At 38.5% G+C, this 26,799-nt stretch overlaps 1 protein-coding gene across 4 annotated transcripts in view; it reads right to left on the bottom strand.

The window, feature by feature from the left end:
- LOC106160672 (glycine receptor subunit alpha-2) overlaps nucleotides 1-24,790 on the bottom strand; it is a 45,871-nt gene extending 21,081 nt beyond the window's left edge. The window contains exons 1-2 of one of the 4 annotated variants that reach the window (XM_086994240.1): nucleotides 23,697-24,790; nucleotides 13,159-13,302 (exon numbers count right to left, since the gene is read on the bottom strand). The gene's annotated coding sequence lies outside the window, so the exon portion shown is untranslated. Of the gene's footprint in view, nucleotides 1-13,158; nucleotides 13,303-17,671; nucleotides 17,797-19,066; nucleotides 19,243-23,696 lie in introns of those variants that run through there. The other 3 variants (XM_086994241.1, XM_013537336.2, XM_086994242.1) reach the window with 3 other exon arrangements.
- Between the last annotated feature and the right edge of the window lie 2,009 nt (nucleotides 24,791-26,799).

Raw genomic sequence — 26,799 nt, 5'->3', positions numbered from 1 at the left:
AACAATAAGCGATGTAGGCATAATAGATAAATATATAAATATTAATAATGTGATAAAAAACAAGTTATTCAATATCGTATCAAATATCTCCCTGTTTAAAGTAACTGACGTGCAAACATATAATGTCGCTAATTCACTGTTAAGAGAAAACATTGCGTGTGGTTCCGGTGTAAAAATAAAGGTAACAATACCCTATTTAGTGCAACAAATTCGATTAACAGAATGACGTGGTACTGCATAAAACATCACACAGAATACCAGTAGAAATCGTTAAATGGTCTAGATGATACCGTTGCTTTTTGTCCTCAGCAAAATGAAATCAATGATATAGATGCATTTCTTATTTGATAAAAGAGAGCAATGTAAACGCTAGGGGATAACAATAGCGCTTCCATGAATTACCCGCGTTTTTCACAAACGATTTTTTTTGTTTTCTGGTATACCAGTTTTCATTCGTTTTTTTTTTCATCAGAATATGAAAATGTAAACCTAAAAAGCCAAACGTTAGTCACGCAAAATTAGTTTCCTAACGAAGCCACGCACCTTTGACTTTGTGTGTTAGTCATCGTTACTAATTGTTTTAGTCCCAATGACTTATAATGCGTTTTGCCATTTGGCCTTTTTGAGTCTGTCTCGGCTCTCTGTAACGCAAAAAAGTAGTTGACAACGACGCAGCGGTGGCCTTACATATTATGAGTTATACAAATCCCTATCTAAATACTGTATTTATACGTTTTTAAAACATCTTAATATCGAAGAAGGAAAATGTTCAGGTATGTGAATTGATATGCATGGAAATAGAATGAATGAATGAATAAATGAATAAATGAATGAATGAATAACGTGGCAGTTTTGTTAAAAGTCGATTGGCATGTCTGTGCAGAATATGAAAGAGGCGGGGCCGGTCAGGACGACGCCCTGTTTCAGTCAAAAGTTAACTAGTTTTAGATGGCTTTGGTGCCAGGCGCTATAAAGCACGGCTATAAATTACTGAATACTTAAAATCATTCTGGACAGCGGACACCTTTGCGTGTTGTGCACCGTACTGGTGTATCCAAATTGAAAAAAAAAATGCGACATTCACGGGCGCGTTTACACACAGGTCATGTCGACCTTCCTCAGGGTGGCAATTTTTTTTTTTTATGAACGCCTGATCAAAGATCCGTACCTTTGCTCTATTCACTGATGTTATGGTGGCGGGTGGATCCTTTGGGTAGAGAGAAATTAAACTTGCTGCCTTTCGTGAACGTTTAGCTTTATCACTTTGTGAAAAGAGAACGACTCTACCCAGGACCCACTTTAATGTAAACGCGCCTCGTAATTTTTTTCAGCGTCATACATGTAATAACCCATTCAAATGTGGTTGTACAAGGCGTGCGTATTGTAGCAGAAATCGGCCTACACGACTCCTAGATTACTTTGTCGTGGCGGTTGGTACCGGACTCTCTCTGCCTTAAATTTTTAATGACATGTTCTATCTTGACGACACTGGAAACTAATCTGTTGTAGAAAGGCACATTAAGTGTAGATGTTAATGCTTTTTGACATTTCTTTTCGTGTCGTCACTCGTCTTTGATTCCAGTTATATCAGTTATGTTCAAGTTCGTTATTACCAAGATAATTAATTTGTAAATACCTCTCTACCCTCTACTAGGGTCGCAGATTAAACATGTGAACTTTTCTCCAACGCGACAATTGAGAAATGTAAATATCTAATGAAAAAACAAGCTTTGACCCTGATGGAGGGTACTCCCCCCCCCACCCCCACCCCCAAAAGTAGAGGATTTAACTGCAAACATTTGCGCCAATAAACTGTTATTCATGTAGTCACTCAACTTAGAGATTTTAGAAAGCTAATGCAGGGGTACAAAAGGAAGAACACTGTATGTTTTTAAGTTTCTAGTTTTCTGCGCTTAAAAAGTGGACCAGGTTTCTCTTAATTTGTTCGATAATTAGTACAACAGAGAGCGCAGGCACTTGTACAAATACACTGACGCACTGGTACATGTCAGCATGAACCACTTCGCAAGACAAATCGATAGTAATCACAGATCGAAATATTGCTATTTCATGAGATAATTGTGGGTCGCTATGACGCAATTGATCGGAACGCTACTCTAGGTCGCGTTCGCACAAAGTCTTAACAGGCCGAGTTGGTTTATTTGATGAAGGAGTTACGCATCCGTATTTTGGTGTGCTTGGAAAAAAATATTTTAACGTTAAAAAAGTAAAAATTAGTTGTTTGCGGGATGCGACATGGTTAAACTCCATCTCGAACTAAGATGTCACTGAGATCGACGGAAAATCGGTCTGTGTTCTACTCGTGTGAACGCTAACTTGTTATTAACACAAGAAATGATTTTGCAAACTAAAGAGAGCGATACGGACATTGATCACTTCCAGGATGCGCAATGACAAATACATGATTAATTGGAAAACGCAAACAATTATCGCGTCTTTATCAATACTTTATTTGATGCCCCTTTTGAATTATCTCGTGCTCTGCCACCAGGGACGTCAATTAACCCCATAGAGCCCGTCACCGCATATGTGCGGTTCAATTATCGCTTACCCCAAACGCCCAGAACCGCATATGTGCGTATCTTGGAAAGATCGTCTTCTGTACTCTTTTGTATCGTGAGTCATAAAATGATATATAGTTTAACATCCGGGTATGTTTCTTGTCTCTCATTGCCACCATTTTTAAAGGTGATAGAAATATATATGAGCGAGAAAACGGCGATTTTCAAGACTTAGGTGGAGAAAGTAAAATCAAGATGGCGGCTCCTCGCTACGGTAGGGACCTGCGAAGGGATACTGTTATTGAAATGATTGAAAACCCGGACTTTGATGAGAAGTTTTCGTGTGACAGTGACATAGACAGTGACGATGATATTCATTTATTTATGATGTAAAGGACGATAGAAATATATATGAGCGAGAAATCGGCTATTTCCTAGACTTAGCTGAAGAAAGTAAAATCAAAATGGCGACTTCTCACTACGGAAGAGGCCTGCGAATGGATACTGTTATTGAAATGATTGAAAACTAAGACACTGATCAGGTGTTTTCGAGTGACAATGATATAGACAGAGAGGAAGATATTCCTTTATTCATGATAAAAGTTTTAAAGATGTTTTTGTCATAGATGGTGTTAAAAATTGACTTCTATTCAGCTCTGGCCACGATGTTTAGGTGAGCTGAAAAGCTGGCTCAAGTAGGTATACCTGGTAGCAAAACGAGCATAACTTGGAAATTAATGGAGATAACTTGCTGAAATTTCCTGAATTGAAAGTTACTATAATTGACATCATCTCTGTGAATTTTCAGGCAAATTTATGGAGAAATAAAAAATTGATGTGCATAAGATAAATCAACTTTGTTTTATTTCACCCATTATCAAATGAAAATGTAGTTTTTAACCGGCCATAATTCTTTGTACAGCGCGTTGAATTTAAATGTAATTCTATTTTTATTTAGCTTGAAATGTTGGCTTTTTAAAAATGTGTACTTTGTATGGGTAATAAAGGCAAACAAATAAATTATGTCCAATTTACTGAAGTGACCCGGCTTTTCAAGTCTAGCTCACAGAATTAATTGGGCACAGCAGAACTTTATGGGCCAGCATTAACTGGGTCCTATGGGGTTAAAAAACAGAGAGACTGAGCGATTATCTACATGGTGATCATGGTCACTACTATTTTGGGATCTGCGGTTAGTAGATATGGACCTTCACGAAAGGAAGACAAAAAGAAGGCACATAACGTCCCAAGAAAGGACAAACCACACTTCCGGTAGTTTTAAATATGAATTTAATTCCGTTGTGTTCATCATTGCACTCCCCATGGAGGTGAATTCTTCCTCATGCCGGTCAGAACTGTGTGCGACTGCTGGAAATATAGATCAAACCGATAACGAAACGTGTTCATTATTTTGCCCCCATGAAGTAGTTCTTTAAGGAGATACAAAGTAAATACAATAATATCAAATCGCTTTTTTTTTCTTTTTTACACAATTAACTTAAACACCCACTGGCGAAACCTAAGGAGGTATGATATCGGTGGGTGATGACTGAAAAACCAATTAAAGATATCAGTATATAATTGGTCGGTTTCTTGTGCAAGAAGATATAGAAAACAATGCTTGAAAGACCAGAAAATTACATTTCTGTTCCTCCATTTTGTACACAAGCCGTCTGAAGTACGCCGCTGAGTGCTCCCCGACGTCCGCTAGGATAATTGATAGATGTCTCACGGAGAAAGCAGTTCTTAATCGATAGATTGTCATGAGCATTAACCATCTTAGTCATATACGACATTGGTATTTGGCAAACTGATGATAGCAATAAATAACGAGCCTGATTCTTATTTTTTCAAAGACCAGTTCCTTTTTCAAGCTGCGTCATACCCAGTGCTCGTCCTACGTGTGTATATGTGCGTGCGTGTGTGTTTGTATGTTTTTGTGTGTGTGAGCGTTCATGCGTGTGTTTGTATGTGTGTTTTTATGTTTGAATCTGAAGAAAGTGTTTTAGTGTTTGCATGATTGCGCATATGTCTATGCGCGCACGCATACATAAATGTACATTTGTGCACGCTCGAACGCACGTGTACATCAAAGACGTTATATACATATGCCAGTCTGTATGCACACGAGCGTATGTGTACGCGATAGTATTTGACAGTGTGCGTGCCTTTTTTGTTTCTGCAATTACCACGTTTTTGGAGAAAATATCCGACGATCGATCCCAATAACCTTAGCAGGGCCATTTTACACTGATACGTTGGAGACGAGGGTGGAGTGGGAGAGAGAGAGCGGGCGGCCATTATCGCTTCAACTGATCAAAACAATGTTCACCTATTAAAAAGCATGGCAAGTATGATATTCATATACAATCAATTATCTGATGTTCAACAACAGGATTCATATAGCTTATTCGATTCCCTAAATGTTTCAATTCCATTTCAATCAATAAATATATTCGGGAATCACTAACACTACGATGTATATGAAATACCAATGAATTTACAAAAAAAAAAAAAAAAATCATATATGGTTCCCCAAAGACCCAAAACGACATCATAATGGCAGATCTCTACCCCGGAGGCTGGCCAGTGAAATGTCAACGAACTCAATTCTCATTTATCGCACTTCGATTATGCACAATTATCCAACGCCAGAGATAGCTACAAGGAGAGCATTCGAACCAGACGACGTATTCCTCATCCGGGCACTTTACTCCGGAGACATCAGAAAAATTGGAACGCGTCTCTCCATCTATCAACTGATTAATTTAAGCGAACGCTTGTGGCTTTCCGACGCGCATGAAAAATTAGATCCACGAATTATTTAAATGATGCATGAAAACTCTGCAAATGTATATAGAAAAAAAAATTGGTAAGAATTTTCTTGGTCTTATTTGCTATGTTCCGATGTTTGCCGACCACCATTATGTTCAAGACCAAACATGACAATACCTAAATATACCGAGAGGCAGATTGCGTATCTTTAATCCTTGCGTGGTATAAAGTGCGATCCTTTAAAAAGATGATTCTACATTCAGTATCACGACCTGAAAAGAAAGTGGAAACCATTTTGCGTAAGCAAGGTCAGGTTAAAATAGAGAAGAGGTCGAACCACATCAAACAGAAACCCACAATGGGGTACTTTGGCGCGAGTTTTTTTGGGCCTTCTTGACCCTAAATGCGCTTATGTCGTGTTCTTTAATCGAGCGCACGAGTCCTCATAACCCCCAGAATAACACCCTTGTCTATATGGTCATTAGGTCAACAATATCCGATTTCTCCCAAAAGATTTCAGAACCCAGGCAGCCCACATGGACACAAACAGAGCCGATGACCTTTGTTAAGACATTGGAGACCTTTGCGTATGCATAACTCTTGTTTGGATTTAATTTTCGTTTTTAATCACGATCTTTTAGAACCATGGGACAAAACCGCGTTCGTCGTTTTTCCCTAATGGCATTGTGACCACGCTGCACTTAATTAAGACATTCAACATGGACTTTTGATTTCCACACGATACTTTCCCTTACGGAAATTGCCTATAGGAAATTGCCGCCAAATCCTATAGTCTCGTAAGTATTGTTTCCTATAGGTCGTCCGATTGGCGTCCAATAGAATCCCTGTGGATTCCCTTAAGGTCCTGTAGAAATTAAACCTAGAGACTCACACGGAGTTCTATAGAAAACTTTCGTAAGGGTTATACCAGCAGGTTGACGTTTTTTTTTTCACTGACGAAAGGTTCACGAAGAAGTATCCATCGCAAATTCCGGTAATTTTTTGACCGTCTTCTAGGATATTATCACTAAGCGAAAAAACACTCGGAACTCCCGATTTCTCACTTGAGATTTAAAATACTGACGTACACAGCCTCGATTTGGAGAGACGCTGCAACTTCCGGGCAGATATTCTCACAACTACATAAAGTTATAACTAACACTGTTAGATAGGAAAGAAAAGAAAAGATTTGGAATACTTAAATATATCCATATATAGAAAGATGAATTTTCTGCTAGAGGCAAAAAAATGAAAATGTCCCTGAATTTATTTTGGCCTTTGATCCTGACCGAATCACTTTTTCTATCACCTTACTACTGAGAATACATGTACATGTAGTACTAGTAGATCCGCCGAGATCACTGCATATACACGAAACAACAAAAACAATCAAGTCCCACAACTTGTGAATTATATATGAAGTTCATTTTCTCAGACTCATGGGAAACATCATGGCAACTTGTTGTCTGGTTAAGTCTCCAGATATTAACTTCAGATAGAGATGAGAATACAGTTTGTAAGAAACCATGGAAGCCATATACTTGTACATGTACCGGTACACTGTATGTTGAATACAACGGAAGAAAAAAAACTAAAATAAAACAGGAAAACGAAAGAAAGAAAGAAAGAAAGAAAGAAAGAAAGAAAGAAAAAACAACAGTGGGAGTAAGGGTGAACCCATAAACAGAAAAAAAACTTACAATTAACTTAAATGAAATGATTTCTGTTCCCTTGACCCCCCCCCCTCCCACCAACATTCTCAAAACTCTAGAACCACCAGCTCCTCGGTACTTTGAACTTAAAGTGTACTGTAATTCTCCATGTCGTGCGCCTTATAATTCTGCCTTTGGAAGCATTGAACCGCGTCCTCCTTATAATCTCAATCCAGCTCCCTTGGGGCACATTTATCCGAGATTATTTGATTTAAAACATATGTAGTGCGTGCTGTGCTGTTGTTTTTCGTTTGGCATTTCGTTGTTTTCTTTTATTTCACGAAAGATATGCTGAGAAATAAAGAAAAAAACAGTCCTCCACCAACTTTCTGGCACCACTTTTCTGTACCCACACAGTTGCGAGCAAGTGCACATGTTCGAATGCATAATTTCATCTTCCAATCTTATAAATCCAAGCATTGCAAAAGACACTTAATGGGCTTTTAATTGTCTTCTTTATCTTCTCTCTGTCTGTCACTTTCATATCTAGATTGTCGAAATTTCTTTCAGAAAAAAAAAATGTGCCACGATAAATGAGGGATAAGGTTTGGAATTATGTCCTATAGGACTCTTATCTTGGGAATTTGCCCTGTAGGATTCCTATCTTGGGAATATGTCCTGTAGGATTCCTATCTTGGGAATATGTCTTGTAGGACTCCTATCTTGGGAATATGTTTTATAGAATTCTTATCTTGAGAATATGCTCTGTAGGACCCCAATGGAAACTGTTGTAAGGGACCACAACGATTTTAGTCAATTAAATGTACATAGGATACCTTTTATCAGACATTTCCAAATACAACATCAACGTAAACAATACTATTTCCATATTAAAAACAGATATCTTGGACAGTATTGACTTCTGAATTCAAGAACACCCTTATACCTCCAGATGAAACCGGAACCAAATTCTAAAAAATGTAATTAAGACGTAAAGTGATTGGCCGAGCAGAACGAGGTGAAAGGGGGACATGACAACGCGTCCTTGTCAAGTCCACTTAACTTTTTGTGAAGGTCGGTGCTTGTTAATTAACTTGAAGTAGAACGGTTTGAGACTCGATCCCTGCTCAGAGAATTGATCGGAATTCGGGCCAAATATCTTTCATAAAAGGCATGCAATAAGTATCATATATTTAATTAGCAATATGATTTAATTAATATGAGATAAAAACTAAGTAAATATGATGTAAGATAATTAAATAAATGAAATGAAATGTTGTGAGTAAAATAAAATAATTGAGTGAAATAAAATATCCTGAAAATTCCATTAATTTTCTCCTTGAACGCCAAGATATACCCTTTCTTAGACCGTTAAGAAGGGAACGGCCTATCCCCAATTTGGAGTTCTAAATTTTAAGACCGCGTATTGATTTTTCACAAGATATCTCTCAGTCTATTTAATTCTATACATTTTCACCCCATTTCCATAGATTAGATCGACCTACTTTAGATCGACCTAACTCCCTGGGGGTTCACGCTAAATAGCTGTCAGCCGGGCGGACACGAAAGTTAATTACCCCCTTACAGCTTGTAGTAGGCGGGACGGACATTTAAGTCGGATTATCTGAAAGCATCTAGTGAGACTCCCCGCGGGGATAGATCGATCTAAAATCTATGGGAAGAGAGCCTTACTCTGCTGTCCAGCAAGATTTGATGAATGGAAATGACCTGACCCCTCATCTGGCCTATAGCACAGAATACATAAGTTTGTTTTTAAGGATTTGGATAGCTGCTGCCATAGGAAAGCAAATCATCTTGGGCAGTTACCATTAAGACAGATATAGATATAGATGTTGATTTTATTCATGTGTGTATATATTCCTCAGGCCCGTAGCCAGGGAGGGTGAAGGGGTTCAAAAGAATCCCCTTTAATTTTTTCTGGGTAAAGGTAAAATTTTAACTAGCTTTACGGAGGTTTCATGGTAAAAGGTCCCCTTTTTCAGAAAAAGAACTCCCCCTCTGAAATTGCTGGCTACGGGCCTGTACATATAACCGATACATGTATTTGTAGATAACTACATGTATACTGTATACAGTGCATATACCGATGTTGACATTATCTCAGAAGAACATTGGCGTTTTTTCTTGGCCTCGTCATCTCTCGTTATCTTCAATTAAAGTTAATTTGCTGTTAATCACTTTTGGGCACCACGGGTAATAGAATATTAATTCCAATTGACAGAAATCCAAGGCGAACGGGATCAGCTAATGATGGTACAATGTATATATAATCATACATCAAGTTGCCTGGGGATGTCTCTAAAAATATGCATGCATAATAGGGTCATGTGATGTACATTAAATTATGAGTATAAACATATTACATTATCTGTTCTGGGAACAATCCTGACAGAGAGGTGAACGGACGAACAGTCAGACACACACAGAGAGAGAGAGAGAGAGAGAGAGAGAGAGAGAGAGAGAGAGAGAGAGATTGGCAGACAGAGAGAGGGAAGAAAAACAGACGCAGTTGCAGCTAGCAGACGCTTTGATAAATCACCGTCTAAACCAATACTCATACATGTATCTCGTCCTCAGCAGTTAACCCTAGGTGAAAGATAATTAAACGTCCTCCTACGGCGTCCCCCGGGGGCACGTTTGTGTGTTATTGAGAAACGGTTCATAAAATATCCCTGAAAGTGAATTTATTTCAATAAACACCAATCCCTCTGCAAGTGACCTCAGTGGTACGTTTCTTAACTGTATAGTTCTATGTAAAGCTCGTCTGTTCTAGTTCTAACTGGAGATAATTGATCGATTATAGGTGATTGATAAGGTGTGGAAAATTGTGTCTACTAGTAATCGGCTTCAGATAAAAAAATAGCCAGGACAGTCGGTTGAACAATTACGCGTACATGTGATAGCACTTCGATGCGCTTTGAAGACAAGGATGATCTCTAACTCATTGCATATACGATGACATTTGCACTAGTTATGGCGCAGTCATTTTCCTCGTGTTATTTTAAAGCAATTTTTGAGCCCAATACAGTACACGTAAGCCCTCAAGCTATTAACTTCATAGTCTATTCAATTCGCCCCGTTAAAAACGCACGCAAACCTTTCCGTCAGAACGGTTCACTGGCTTCGTGCTCAAAACGCTGTGACTAACCTAAGCAGAGAACCAACCCAAGCGTGCCTGACCTTACGAAAACGGGCTGGTTCCTAAACTTAATCTGGGGGCATAGCATACCGCCATAACTCAACTGTAATCAATCATACCAATACGAGTAAGTGTTATTCTTATGACAGGGAGAATCAATTACACTCCCAGTGGAGGCCTAAGATAATATTTAGAATATTTATTCAGCCCAGGGGCATGTGTCTTAACTACGGGTCGCTGATTACAGTATTAATCCGTTCTCACCCATTAACACCTGTTCACAGACCCATAAGCACGATAATCGTGGTCTCACTCTACCAGAAAAACCCTCGTTGCCAATAAGAACGGGCAATTAATATATATAATACATAGTAGTAAGAGAGCCTTTAAATGTAAAAACATTCCAGTGCTCAATAAATTATTATTAGTATTATTATTATCATTATTAATAAATTTGAAGAGAATTATAGATATTTTTGGTTGAGGTAAGGTACTATACATTACCCAAGTTCAAATAAGAATGCGCTGAGCAGAAATCTGAATCTAATTATGCTTAATAGGAACACATTCAGAACAGGGGACTAACAGATCTGTTAATCAAATATGGCCGACCCGCTTGAAAGCGGGGAATCTATTCAGTGTCTAATCGAAAAATAAGCGGCAAGTTTTAAGTGTGTCGCCATATTTGATCCGCTGGTCTGTTAGTCTGCTGCTCTAAATGCGTTCTAGGATTAGCCCCATCAAAATTACTCAAAGACTGCTTATTTTTCTGGGACAAATTTCGATTAAGTATTCTGAAACTTGACGTAGAAATTGCATTTTAAATGAGCCCTTAATGCCACAGGGAACCTATTTAATAATAATATTGCCAGTACAGTACAATCCAATTGTCACAATTCCTCCCCCCCCCCCTCACAGACAAAGACAGACACTACACTCTTACCAAAGTGATGAAATTTTTGAGAATTAGAGATGAAATTATTATTTTCCATTTCACGGTGACAAATGTCACAAAACATTTCATACAAACAAGACTGCAGCAATGACAAACAGGTCACATTTTCATAGGCACTATCGGTCTACGTAAATCGATCCAACTATGAAGGTACTCTCGCTGAGTGCAATCAGCTTAACAGAATGACACACCTACTCCTGAGTAGAGTAGAATTCAGAAAAGTCTGTGGTTAAACGACTATGTTGGAAACAAGAGGAGGCGTGTCATTCACTTTCATATAACTGTTTGTAACAATAACTTAGGGCGCATTCCCATAGATTTTAGATCGATCTGTCCCCGTGGGGAGTCTCACTAGATTACTGTCAGATAATCCGACTTAAATGTCCGTCCCGCCCACTACAAGCTGTAAGGGGGTAATTAACGTTCTTGACCGCTCGGCTGACAGCTATTTAGCGTGAACCCCCAGGGAGTTAGGTCGATCTAGTTGGATCGATCTAATCTCTGGGAATGGGGTCTTAGACGCTGCCCAATCGTGTTGTAAAAGTGACAATTTGCAGTCATACGGACTTTATCTTATTTACCTTTGAGCAAAAACAGAGCTTCGTTGTGCTTGTGAACATTTGGCTACATACATTAATTTTGTCCGAAAGAAACTACGACAAGTCATCGCAGTGGAATCAAAAATGGCAATTTCCTTTCAAAATCATATCACATAAACTGTAACTAATATAGGCATAAAAAGTGATACTCCATAACACGGCAGATTAAGTCTGTGAACATGGGTCAATGTACCGTACTGAAGATACCGTTGACTTGATATTTAAGGAAATAAACACTGCATTTAGTGTGTAGACGTTCCCTTAACATTTTTTAATACAAGAATACGTAACGATTATACTGCACTTCACCAGACAAGAGAAAATTGCCAGGTCATTGAAATAAAATACTTCGCTCGGACCACAACAGAATTTGGGGGGGGGGGGAGTTCTTGTAGTGCAGGTCCTTCTGACCACCAGTTTCTTCAAATTTTTGTCTGGAGTTTGCTCTTAAAGTGTCACGGTCACCATTAAGTTGGAGTAAGTCAATTTAACAAACGCGTTCTAAAAAGTGTATCTTAATGACGTTATGTAGGTCAGCAGGGTTTTGGCTGACCTCTCCAATTGCTTATCGGTTTTTTCCATGTCCTAGACCATATTTTTTTCCTATATAGATTATTGCGCCAGTGTTCATTATAAACTAAGTTTGGGTTGATGGTTTCGTATTCCATCATTATACATGTAGACACATTACATAGTTCAAGTCTATAACAACGTGCAATTTGGGCGGAAAGCAAATAATCTTGATTCACCAGTCAAGGGTATGTTATTGAGTAATTAAAGTGATTCAAAACTTATTTTTATTAGAGTTGGGCTCATAAGTCCACAGCGTGTTTAAAAACTTGGATCTAGCAATCAGCCAAGATATATTAAATCATTTTTTTTTTTTTTTTTTTGCTATTTGCAATTAGAAAACCACTGTCGGATTATAAGATAAAAGACACGGCAAACAACCAGGATATAACAAAGCCATTATCCAGTCTGTTACATACCACACGCATTGTGTATTCGCGCTTTAATAATATATACAAAAACTTATAAGAATAAAACTCAAAACTGATTCTGAGAAACATCGTAAAACCACGCCGCTAGCAGATAGGGATACTAGCCCTGGCCATGGTATGTATGCTACTGATAACCGTTGAACGTTGTTCGAAGTTGACGGAGTTTTTGTTCCTAGACAGGTTTATTTCCTCCCCAAGACCGCGTTTATTTCCCGAGGCACGCACGGACGCCAAAATGTCCCTCGTGTTCGCGTATTTTCCGTAAATAAAACATTACCCAATTCCAGGTTCTTAGAATTTGTGAAACTAAGTCTTTTTTTCAATCAGATATATTGCTCTTTTACAGACGATTTTCATCGCTTCTCATTAAAGTTTAGTTACACCAATACTTTCATTTAACCTTAGGCAGGAAGTAGATTAACTTGCTCTTTCCCGTCGCGGTGTATTTTTGGATGATTATCAAAACAAATGGAAAATCCATTACGTCCACTTACCTCGATTATTTTCTAAATATCCGATCGGGAAGACCTTCTGTGGCTAGCTTCAGTGGTTTTCAACTGTTCCGATGATCGTCTGCTTTTTCAATTACTGGACTATCTTGCATGCATTTGGTGTCCTTACGACCCCAGTGGCGACTCCTACAATCGATTATGGAAATGATAGTTTTAGTCGGTCGATTTATAAATTTCATTACCGCAAGTAATAATGTCCGAATGAAAATTGCTACAAAGTTGCCTGGACTATCTGTTCAGGGAGAATCCATAGGACGGGGGTTTGATGCTTTAACCGTGAGCCAGAGACATGAAAAAGTTGTCAGCCCAGCAGGAAGACACCTCCGCCAAACTGACTTTATGTTAATAGGCAAATAAACAAGGTGAATAAATCCAGGAAATCTTTGGCTCTCTCTCTCTCAATATCCAGACGGTAATTTATCAATTCTTCTTTATAGGTTTAATAAAATTATTACGTCAGAGGCAACGTCCCGGTACTTGTTTAACCCCTCGTGTGAAAATACGGCGCATTCAGAACTAGTTGATCCGCAGAACTAATATGGCCGACCTACTTCAAAATTGCAGCATTATCCCCTTATAGACACTGGATATATTCCCCTAATGGAATACATGGCATACTTTCAAGTGGTTTGGCCATATTTGATCCAGGGATCTTTTAGTCAGCGGACTGACACGCGGATCTGTTAGTCCACGGATCAACTTTGGTTGTGAATGCGGCCATATTTTGAAAGGCACTGACCAGTAACAAATTCAAACAGTTTAGGGTCACCACATGGCTGATATTGATAAGCGCATCTTGTTGTTTCCTCCTCAATATCCAGACGGTAATTTATCTATTCTATTGATTTGATATCAGTAAATCTTCATTCTCATGACAGTATCATGTAGAGAATGTATTATAAACATCGGGCGGTTCTTTTGTAAATACACCTACTGTCCTTGTATGAATTGATGTATGCTTTCATATGTGATTACAGAAAAAAACAATTTCAATTTTCAATCAGGAGAAAAAAGAAGATCGGGTTCAACGAAGACTGTGCCATTAAAAAAAAGTTTTTTTTAATGAAATAACTGGGTCCCCTGGGTCCGCCGTGACAGTTGGATGTATACATCTTTTAGATATAAGTGCGTCATACCCATCAACAGCATGAATAAGAAATGTCTGTTTGACATTCTCGTTTTAGCAGCTGGAAACAAATCAAGACAAGAAAACTCTGCTCATTCAGGCAGCGCCACCAGATTGGTTTAAAAGTAAAGACTGTATCGTTTTACTGTGTATACAAATGTACCATGAAACACTGGTATCAGATATCCCTTAGGATCTTATAAAAACACCAAAACAACAACAACAACAATAATAATAATAATAATAATGAGAAGAATTCTATTAAGAATCGGAAGTTGAAGAAGATGAAGAAATTGTATCAACACATTCTTGTACTTAAAGAGAAGGGACAGAAAAGGCGTATAATTTGCGCAAAGGAAAAAAATGCTGTATAGCACCGGCCAATGGTGCTAATAATAGTCCTGTTAAATAATCTTCATACCTCATTCCTGGTTCACGCTTTTATAAGCATTTTATTCAGTTCAATTACTTGTCACAGTAGCCGGAATACCAACTGAAGGGTATGAGTGAAAACATGCGGATGCATAAGCGTAAAATGACCAAATGAAACAGAGAGTGGGCGCACATGTGGCGGCCATTTATGTCCAGTTAATCGGTCATTTTGTGTCAACGGACCCTAATGTTTGAAGTAAATAAATACCAGAGATTAGCACAGAATTGGTGGATGTTTATGCCCGACGATTTATTTCAGAACTTTTTTGTATCAGGGCGTCCAAGATTAGCAATACAAACAAATCGTATGGCGCTTTAGTGTTTAGTGTTTAATTCAATATGTCACGGAGTACGGAATTTAATGACCGAAAATATTGACCTATAAACACGATATTTTCTTCTTTGGTATAGCAGCTTCGGTCCCTTCGCCCTTAGTATATAACTGTGCAGTGACGTCATTATGCTATAGCAGATACCAGTAGGGTGTGTCTCGTCTCTATCAGAGAGCAGTGGATGATGACGTCGTTGCTGTGCAGAGAGATGTGCCCAGTATTACCTAGTACGTACCCTCTTCCAGGGTCAGAGATAGATTTTTCACTAGATATTTACAAATATGTTTTTAGATAAATAGACGGTCATTTTGTTCTCTGTGATAGAGAAGAGTACACTATTATCCGCGGGCCTTGTAGAGGGTACTTTGTAGGCAGGAGATAACTAATATCGGTAAATACGTAGTGAAAATAATCTGTTTGGCCCTGGAGAGGGTCCGGCATGTAGCCTGGGTGTCATATGAATGGAGCATCGTTTTATGGTCAGATTACCTAAAAAGAGGTGTCAGAAGTTTGAGCAGGGACGCAGCTTTCGTGGTGGTGCCATAGGCGCTATTTCCCTTCGATAAGTTCCCGATAACATGAAATTAAACCTTCTATTGGTCTCGGTACGGTCCCTGTTAAATGGGGGGGGGGGGGGGGGGGGGGCTTTGCCGACAGTAACCCCCTACCCCCATCCTACACACACACAGACACAGCGACAGGTAGTATAACGTCAGGAGGCTGTAAAGCACTTTCAGTTTTGTTTTTGACTTCCCTGCATACCCGTCAAAGTGAACTGTATCGTTCAAGTCAGTAGGGGATGCACAAGAACTAATATCAATTAAACATTACATCCGTGTGACACGAAATCAATCTTTTGCAACAGCAAACTACCAGTATGTTCTTTAAGGTTGGGTCAATAAAGGATTGTGCAGGAAGCGCTTTGGCTTTTTGGGATAGTATTGGTGTTACTAATACCCTTTTGGGACTAATGTCACCTGTACAAAGTAATGGGGAACGGACTAGTGGATTACCATTCCTCACAAACCGGCAAGACGACTTTGACAAAAATTTGCTGAATTCGCAAATAACCGAGCCAGTAGCATAATACATTTCCAAACCACTTTTAGTTACGGAAAATTGCATCACAAAGTTGTAAGTCCATTTCAACCTCGTTACGGATTCTATAGCTCATTTGTTATTGACGCATTTCTAATTATAATTCAGTTAGGTTCGAGCAAAATGGATGCACTCAATGAATATACTCTGATAATATTGAATTAAGCTCTCGATTTCCCTAAGTGCTTCAATGGTTTCTTAATGAAGACGAAAATTACAAACGCAGAACGCTGAAAGATCTTAAAGTTTTATGTGTTTACTTTTAGATAAAAAAATCGGCCTTCATCCGAACCATTATAGGAGGCCTACTTCATGGAGTTGTGACACGTACGAAATATCGGTTATGAATCTCGCATGGGCATTGAGCATTCTCGTCCATTTGGTACTCCTTAAACTATGACCCCGTTCCAAAATCTAGGTCGATCTAGCAGGATCGACCCCTATCCGAGGGTTTCTCGCTAAATTACTTTCAGCTTAAGCGGCTCTGATGTCTGTCATGGCTACTGAAGCTGTTAGGGGGTTCTTAACTATCGTTTAACACTTCAGTAGGCGTGCCAGACATCTAAGCCGCTTAAGCTGAGAGAAATTTAGCAAGAATTCCCTCGGAGATGGGTCGATTCTGTTAGATCGATCTAGGCATGGGAATGGGATCTATCTATCTATCTATCTATCCTCTACCTCTAAGGGTGCATTCGGAAACAGAATATCCACAAAGATAGAGTGATTTGACCATGCAGTATACTAAGAAGCCTAGAAAATAAACCGAAATTATCCCACAGACGTGTAGCATCAAATTACTTGATATCGACCAAAGGTATCAAAATAATCGCCTTTCTCCCAATATTGTCTATTATCTTCTTACCCAGTTTGTTACTCTGCGATTAAGTTAATTCTTACTCGATTTTCTCGGAATCTTGTTTGATACTGAGTCATCTTTAATACCAATGTCATATATATCGGTTCTTCGCATGATATGGGGAATATATCGATGATGTGAATTAATCAAGGCAGTCCACTGAGCACCAACTAACAATTGCCGTGCTCGTGTAAGGTCTCCGTAACTCTACCTCTTATATTTTCCCTTCTCTCTCTCTCTCTCTCTCTCTCTCTCTCTCTCTCTCTCTCTCTCTCTCTCTCTCTCTCTCTCTCTCTATATATATATATATATATATATATATATATATATATATATATATATATATATATTACTTTTTTCACAATATAAGATTTCCATACAGGCCTGTGCCGTTTAAAACGCCGTTAATATCTTCCAATCGTTTATCCCCAAATCTCAGAGCATTAAATAAAAGGTGCATCAATCAGTGCTACAAAAGTATCGAAAATAAAAGAGAGATACCACAGCAGTCAGAAGAATAACTGAAGATTATACTCGTGCGCTCTGCCAACGTAGGCCTATGCTTTAAGAATGCTTACAGCAGTCCCGTCTTCATTATTCTAAATCACTTTTGGGACATATCCCGTATCGATCTCTAAATATATCAATTACCTTTTGGAAAAAAAAACCGTCAGCTTTTTTTCTGCCCAAAGGTCTCCCGCGCAGTGACTGGACGTTCTTCCGCTTTCCCCCTATCACCTCACGTATTAATATATAAAAGATTTTAACAGTGTTCTTTGCTGTGGCCACTTTAAGTAGTCAGCCCCAAACATGTCTAGCCATCGAGTGTGACGTAATACTCTCGCCACCAGGGGGCATTGAAGCGTGTTATTACGTAGAAAGAGCACATATCAGTGGCCGTGTCACATTTCACGCCGTTTCGGATGAGTGGAGGCATTGTGAACACATTGGAACAACTTTAACTTCTTCTATAAATTAATGGTGCTCTGTGGAAGGTTGCGTATTTGGGAAATGTTAGGATAATAACGAAGTTTAGCGTGAAACAGTCCGTCTCGGTGCGTAAGAAAAATTAAGCGCGCAGTGGTATAGAATGCGTTCTCAAGTCAAACGGAAAAGGTACTAGTACTCGTACATATATGCAGTGGTGATTATATGCAGTTGACTGTGTTTTTGTTTTTCATTTGGGCCCGTGCAATGATGCGGAATGTATGTATGTATATTTCTGGCGATCTAATCATAATTTTGTGACAGTGAACAAGACTAATTAAACACATAGAAAAATATGTCTCAAAAAATAACGCAGTCGGATATTATCGATATTAGCTCTATAATATAATAGAAACGCCCATATACTGCATATCCCCTACAAAAACCTACAACAAGCCCACCCAACAGGTGCGTAGAAATATTTTCATACTACATTGTGCCTGCAGTATAAATCCAAACCCGCTTATTTGCTTTTCCCGCTTTCTAAATTGCTAGATCAATATATTTCCGACGTGGACTTAATATCGTCCAGTTTTGTTGTTTATCAACATAACCTCGGTGTTGTTGTTTATTTAAGGTAAATACGAGGTTTCGACCCCTGTTGTTTATGTTTGTTTAGCAATAAAGGTACGTCATGGCTCCGGTATACTGAGAATGTGTAGGATTGACGGTTACTTAATAAATCATTTCCCATTATTCTGTTTGATCCATGATGTTAGAATTTTTAAAATGGACGTATAATGTTTGAATGCAGTGAAATTATAATGATACCTATGTATGCCTACGAGAGAGAGAGAGAGAGAGAGAGAGAGAGAGAGAGAGAACAACAGTTAATAACTAATAAATACGATACAAAAACGCTAAACGCGTAACATTAAAAATCCCCTCAACTTGGATCATGCACGGCTTGCTCATCCTTGTGTTTGTTTTCTCCTACATGTACTTCTAATTACAAGATGCCTTGAACTCCACTATTAAGAGATGCGAGATAGGATAAACAGAAGAAACAGAAGCTCATACACAGAAAATAACCTAACTATGTACGTTTATAATACCTACCAGTCAAACATCAGACAAAAGAAACATCTCTCCCAAAATGATGCCTAAATCAAGAGTCGTTGTGTTGACGTAACTCTTCCCCTTCTGCGATATTAACGTTCAAGGCAGCGATCGGATTTATATAAAACCACAAGAAGAAATATGCGCCTCGTTCGACATGCATACCTCGCCATAACTGCATGTATTACCTAGTTTTCTACTATGATTGATTAAATGTAGATACATTTCGCAAATTAATTAATCGGCTACAGTACGGCAGCGTTCAGTCATAAAGCATAAACAATATAGCACCGGCACGCGGAAACAGCGATGCTTACCGTTATATGGAAGCCCTGGGTTAAGCCTTAATTTAATATGCCATAATTACATTATATCACACAGGAGAAATCAGATCTCAGTGGCGTGATTCAGAAGTGCTTTTTATTAATATGCCATTTTTCCTATTCTTTTTACTTGTAGTGTATGTCATCACCAATTGGTACTTTTTTCTTCCATCACATTCTTTCCTTCTTTCTGTCTTTCTTTCTTCCCCTTTTCCTGCTTTCTTTTTTTCGTTCTTCCCTTTTCCTGCTTTCTTTTTTTTTTCGTTACATTTTTCTTTCCACTTTTCCAATTTTTTTCTTTTATGCACGTAACTAAATTACATGTTTTCCTTTTTCGTTGCAGATCTATTTCTCTAAATCTTTTGTCCGGACTTTGTTTGAAATTTCCCTCAACTAATTGGTCCTTTAATACAACGTCATGTAATGAAATTCTAACAAAGGAGACGGTTTTCAGAACTGAACAGGAACCCCTTTTATGGCCTTGTTAAAGAAAAGACATATTGACAATGTCCGTCCGGGTGAACGCCGGCCCCAGGGGGCCTGAAAAGGTCGTCTTTTTTCTGCCACTGTACTTAGCCCTTAACACCAAGATTTCTGTCAGTTTGTAAACAGCAATTAAACAAATTAGCTCCAATAGCTACGACTTTGAATAGGGTCTTTTTTTTTGGGGGGGGGGGGGGAGGGGAGGAAGTAGGTCAAAATGACGTTTCCGACGAACATCTGTATACATGTTCGTTTGATCAGGGAATTATATCGGTATATTTCCTTGGTTTGATGTATCCACGTAGGGTAGTTATTGTGTATATATTTGGATTGTCTAAATCTACAGAGTACAAAATTTGGAATGTAAATTTAGAAATATTACTTACAAATTGTTACACTGTGTCATATAACGATACATATTCAGCCAGAAGTCAAAAAGCGCCCTTTCCTTTCTTTAAGGATATCTTACATAAAGGATATCTTTTATAAAAATTGCTTAAACTGCAGAAACATCATCCCTGGTATCACTTTTCTCCGTACAACTTAAGTAGATCTACTGTTTATCATCTGGCCTACATGTACAAAAGCGTTTCTTACTGAGAAGAAAGAGAGAGAGAGAATGCATTTGAACTTACGGTCTTAGCAATCAGTGACACATAATGATTCTAAATTGAAGCACTGGCGGGTTTCGGGTAGCAAGAATTGAATATTCTTAGAACGCAAGTCGTATTTCCACTGAAATTTGATCGACCATCCTCATGACGGTGCGTCACAGCAGGTCATCGCAGTACAATAACCTCACCAACGTACTTAGCAAATTTGATGTCAAAACTTCGCTTAAAACTAATCGTTTTTTTTTATATATTGTTACCTACAGGTAAAATGATATTTCATGTTGAAACTTAATCTACATACCCTACGCCCCGCGGCGTGAATTTTGTTTTTGCATGTTGGAAAAGGTCGGCACGAAAACGTGAATCATTCCCTAGAAATAGTTTGGAATTTTAGGTGCTAATGGTATTATTCTCATCTGGTAAGGATACAGTCTTAAATGATAACTTGACCTAACATATGCCCGTTATTAGAAACCTCAGATAAACAGGTGTTTTCAATCCGGCTATTTTTTCAGCTGTGTCTGAAGCTTTTATTTTAGTCTGTTTTCTTTTTTTTATGTTTCGTTATTCACGGAATAGAAAGGTATTACCGCTCACAAAACGCAGCGTTTTAACTCGAATCAGTTTGGTTCTTTTGAGTTTGTTAGCCCCATAGCGCCTGACAGCATCTGACCTAGAAAGTGCCCTTGGTCCTGAGCCCTCTACACGGACGCACTCAATTTTACAGGCGGCCTCATTTAAGCAATGATAATGTATTCACTTGTCTAGAAAACACCTAAGAACTGTACATTTTTAGAAAGCCAACAATGTAAGCTTTAAAGTCATATCAGTTTTATTCATATTTGTTAACTTAGGTAGAAATAGCAGGAGTTTAAATATGAGACTTGCTTTTCTCGAAGAGAAGTAAAAAACAAAACTTTAATTTCAGCATACACATTCTTTTTCACTTTGCCAAACAATTTGTTGAAATTTTCTCAGAAAGATTCGAAATATATTTTAAATAATGTCAGAAAATTTCAGAAAGATATCTTATTTAGTTTTTGAGTTATAATAAATTTCCTGGGATGCGTGCTGTACCTAAAAACCTTCATCACGTCAGCTAGTTGCACAAAATACTGGCGGGCTAGCTGACTGGAAGACTTCCACCTAATTACGTTTATAATTTCAAATAGATTGTAAATTAAGTGCCTTTTTCAATAATTCTTCTATAGTTTTTTAATCAACTGAACCAGGATACTCATAAAATTTTGTTTTGCACTCAAATCATACATGTATACAAGAATACAAACAATATCATGAGCAAATATTACACTTTCGTGAATAAAAATTGCATCATAAAAATACAAACAAACGTGGAATTTGTTCTAATACACAAGCAGGAAAAGACATGTTGATACAGCGCACTAGTAAACATATTACATCTGTATTTATACTCAAGCAGGAAAAGCCATATGTAGATGCAGCACACAAATAAACATATGTCATTTGTACTTAGACATAAGCAGGAAAAGACATGTTGATGCAGTACAACGTAACATATGACATTTGTATTTATGCACAAGCAGGAAAAGACATGTTGATACAGCACACAAGGCAACATTTAGCCTCACTTGCCACGGAACGTTTACAGTCATTTTATCAGCAATATAGCCCTTCCAATTACTATTATCGTCTGCTTGGTTACTGCCGTTAGTATCATCAGCGTTTTTCATAAATCAAGCCCCACGTCCGAATCTGCTCTCTGACAACTCATACTAGCCAAAGGTACATAATCTTTGAAGTTATCGGAGTATCAAAATCTATCAAGGACACTTCCCCGAAGTCTGAATTTTCTAACAAGACTAGAACATTTCTCAAACCATAATTTCTGCGGACTTCTCGTTGCCATTTTGACTTCTTAGTGCCTCGACAATGGTTGAAATAAATCGCTTTTTCATTATCTAATTCTTGCTACACGTCTTTCAAAAGCCGGTAGTAAACAAAAAACTAACATTGAGTTATTCTCGTGATAGAAGCATGAATTGTTACAGACGACAGAGGACAGTACAAGCATGTAAAACACAGAAACCGCGTATATGCGGTTCCCGGCACTGAGGACTTTTTAAAATGAACCGCATATGTGCGGTTCCCGGCGCTATGGGGTTAACACTGCCACGTGGCTGGGGCGCTGTTTGTCACCTTTTCAACGATAATATAACCTTTGCGTCACGAAAAAAAGACGCACTTAATCGACTTTATAACCCTCTCGTTTGACATAACTAACATAGCTAGCCTCTGCATTGCGCTGGTTGGTGGTGATCTCTATTCAAGGATATGGCAGGCGAAAAAATGCACACAGTCAGAAAAAAGAATTCACAATCTAGAGTTGTAAACTGGACTTCACAGTACCGGATTACGTTTAAGAGACGCATGTTTTAAAAACAAGTTGATACCAATGAATAATATGTTGACAGACCAAACATATAATTTATAATCACTCTGCTGGTACAAAGTAATTATAATTGTTTATTTTCTGGACGCCAATTATATCATAAAGCGTTTCTCATTTTAATGTGTGTTATAAAGTGTATAGACCTTAAGACACTAGTAGAGGTGGAATAATACCAAATATAGTTACTTCTTCAGGTTTGCAAAATTTTTACAATCAAGATAATTCTACTTATTTTGAAAAAGACTCGTCGTGTTCCACATGGCGGTCAATGGATAACGGGAGCTTATACGGCTTTGGGTGCAAATTTCCCTGGCGACGTCAACCGTTTTTTCCTATCACTTTCACACCCTGTCAAGTTCCTAATATTTTCTACATCTCCTTTTCCAGATGAGACGAAAGACCAGTTGCACTTTTTCCCTGAATTTTAACATCGGGTTAACTGTCTAATGAGAAAGTCTAATGGTCTTGTCGCTGTGGGCATTTGTGACGTATATTTCAAAGAACTAACGATATTAATTCAGCCTGTGACGATTCCACGAAATACTTTAGTCCCCCTTAACACCATGTTTCAAAGAGTGCGCATACTGTTACATGTAACTGTTATATTGGAGTTTTATCTTAACTTGCCGTTTTTCGTACCGTAAGTGCACATTATTGCTCCACAAGAATTTGGAAAAACTTCAAAAACAGTGCTGGTCCCAATAGCAGGCGTAAATTGTTAAATTGGTTAAAGCGTCTAAAATAATAACAGGTAAAAAAAGAAAAAACAATGACCTTACCTTTTTACGTTTCGAGTTCTAACAATCCATCTAGGTGAATTCGGAATATACACAGATGTCAAATATTAGGATACAGCTGTATATGGCACTTTGTAACTAGACCGTATGTTTGCGGCGGCTTTGCTGACAGATATACTATTACCATTAAAGAAAACTTTGCTTCACTGACTCCTGGCCTTCAGTGAGATCTGTTTTTCTCTTATTTTTTTAACAACGGACCGCTATCTTGAGATTGCTAATAATTCAATTGGGGCACCTTTAAAAGCTTGTTTACCATTTCGTTAAGAAAGGAGCCGCAGTGGTCGCTAAGATAACGCGTCGAATGGTTATCGCTTTCCTCTGGTTAATTTCCCACTTTAAGATGTCCTACATGGTTGCGTGGAGGGCCGAGAGAAAATGAAACTTAATTAAACGCAGCGGCCACAGAGAAGACGTGACAGGAACGTACGAATTTCCCCCTACATGCTGGGTTTTAATATTGTTAAAGCTCCCTTAATCAACCGCTGAATAAAGACAACGCTGAATGGAACGTGACGCGTGATTTTAATCTTACTGTAAGGCAAAACTGTTAGTCCTTTCAGGAAGCGCAGCACTATGGTCTATGACGTCATCGACTCCTGTAAAAAAACTGCGTATCGTCCTGTGGTGCTTTTGTGGATTTTTTCTTTTCCCGTCGAGTTTGTTACATGGCTTCCCGACTTAATTATCCGGCGTTTATCCTTGTTAACAATCGTCGTCCCCTGCAACTTGACCCAAGAATGGAGAAATTCTTCCGATCTTTTTGAGGGCGTTGTTTCTCCAACAAGTGTTCAGCAGTCAATTCATATGTCTTCCAGACAGCAAATCGTAGAAGAAGCGCAAAAGTGGAGTAATCAGGCGATGAAGCAGAACCGCGACGCGGTTCTCTCTTTCCTTCTCACGTATCCGTCAGCCTGAGATAGAATAATATATGAAAGGCCTTTTCCTGCATGTTCTGCAAACAGTTACCGGCTTATTCCTAAGGTTATGTACGCCGTATTCAATCAAATTCCACCGTCCTTTATGTTTGACTACCTGTAAGCCCATTCCCAGTATCTATTCCCCACAGCAGCCTCGTTTTGATTATCAATACTTATTCAATGTAAGTGGGAAAATTCGATTACCAAAACGAGGCTTTCAGGCGGCCTCAGGTGGGAATCGATTCGGTACCTAAAACGGGAGCTTGTACAAAGCTATCAATATATCTGCGTGAAATAAAATTCAATATTTTCATAGAAAACAATAAAAATGAAAACAAATAAAAACTGAATTAGGTTGAGAGAATAAATTTGTACTGGGTCGCCGATCATTTGGGTGCATTGTTTGAAAGGGGAGCACTGAAATAGCCTTAAAAATAGAGTTACAGCGCGCTGCTACAACGCGACGCAATTGATCGTCTATTTTACAAGCGTCAACAGCCGCTGTCAGCTCTTCATCAGCATTTGTTGTGTTATGTATTATTTGGGAATCAATTTCATAAACACAGACGTCGAACTGTAATACAGCTTTTTGTGCACTTTCATATTTGTCTAATGGCGACAGTAAGATGTAGCTATAGCTTGTACTATAGAAAAGACATGTTTCCATCCTTTTGCAAAAAAAATAATTGAGACAGATTTAATAGAATTAATTCAATGCATCGATTTCAGTAGACTTGGAGGCGTTATTAAGTTTCTGATATAAATAACAAGCTTGCATTGACATCCCAGGTTAAAAGAGCCGGCTTTTTATCATATTGTAATATGTGTAATGCTGACAGGAATGAAATAGATACCATTTTTTTATTCTCATAGAGAAAAATATATCCATTGTGTATGGAAATTACGTGCGTTGTAGAATGGGCCACACTTGCCTTCTATAAACTTTAAAAAAACTAGTCCATGACATACGCGTTATGCTATTATGCATCCAGTTTAAGCACATACCTACACACCCGGTGAATAAAAAAAAAACGATTTTATGTCATTTATTTTAGTATAGCACGTGTTGTAGAGTTTAAAAACAGTAAAGGCTTAGTACATGTATCTCTGCCCATTTCTCAAGGTCGGCAATCCGATCAGTACTATTACATGCTGGATCTGGGGACCTTATACCTAATACAGCAGGGATTTTGTTGAGAAAAACTAGTCGATTACGGTTAGAGACAGACGACCGATTTTCAGGGTACAACAACCCGATTAAAGTCATATTCGAGCGTCCGGTGCCGTGCCAAATGTATCGTATACCAGCTCTGTACTATATTAGTGGTATAATGAATGCGTGCATTTCACCGTCTTCTCTCTCAGAATCCCTGCCGTGTATTATAATTGCACGGAAGGCACTTCAACATCTGCATTTTATATCTATGTTGTAATGCATTAGGCTGATGTGCTTGTAGCGTTACGTCACGATTCAGACGCCGCACGCCATAGCTGGGAATATGGCGTAAGAGTGGGGTGTTTTATCTCATGTTCGCGCGGTGGTGGGTCCAACGATTGATCCATATTTTCTCCCTTATTGGTGTTGGGTCTTTTTTTAAAGGTGAGGGTGGGGTTACGTGTAATTACGTGTTTAAGACATCACTGCGGCCACCATACGTGCTCACTCACACGCACAAGCACACGTGCACCGCATTAACATACACCTCACGCACACACACACACACACACACACGCACACACACGCACACACAGAGAGAGAGAGAAGACGTCTGGGCTTTTTAAACAAAGGGGAGGAAACCAGCACGATAAAATGTACAAGAAGTTATGTATCTGAAAACCATTTCACACGATTTCCCAATGGCCAGATTTGACTTTATCAAAGAACATCCCACCGGGGAAAAACACAGGGAAAATATCCTCTATATCAACTTCATTTCACCTGTTAGATACATTCGATTCTGCCTACAGTACTGTGACCTTGAAACCTGTAGACATGAACATTTCTGCATAGCATACACGGCGTGATGATATTATTATGGATTATAATAGGAAGAAATCGCCATTAGTTATATGAATGTACATAACTTGTACAATAACACTGTCTGCTACATTTGTGTATATTATTTTGTGGCGCGTTGTAGGGGGGGTGCAAGCTGAATATCAGA

The sequence above is a fragment of the Lingula anatina genome, chromosome 8, assembly GCF_051362555.1.
Source record: "Lingula anatina isolate TDL-2025a chromosome 8, LinAna3.0, whole genome shotgun sequence".
Classification (NCBI taxonomy): domain Eukaryota; kingdom Metazoa; phylum Brachiopoda; class Lingulata; order Lingulida; family Lingulidae; genus Lingula; species Lingula anatina.
The sequence above is the reverse complement of the archived record's forward strand: the minus strand, read 5'-3'. Positions and strand labels throughout refer to the sequence as shown.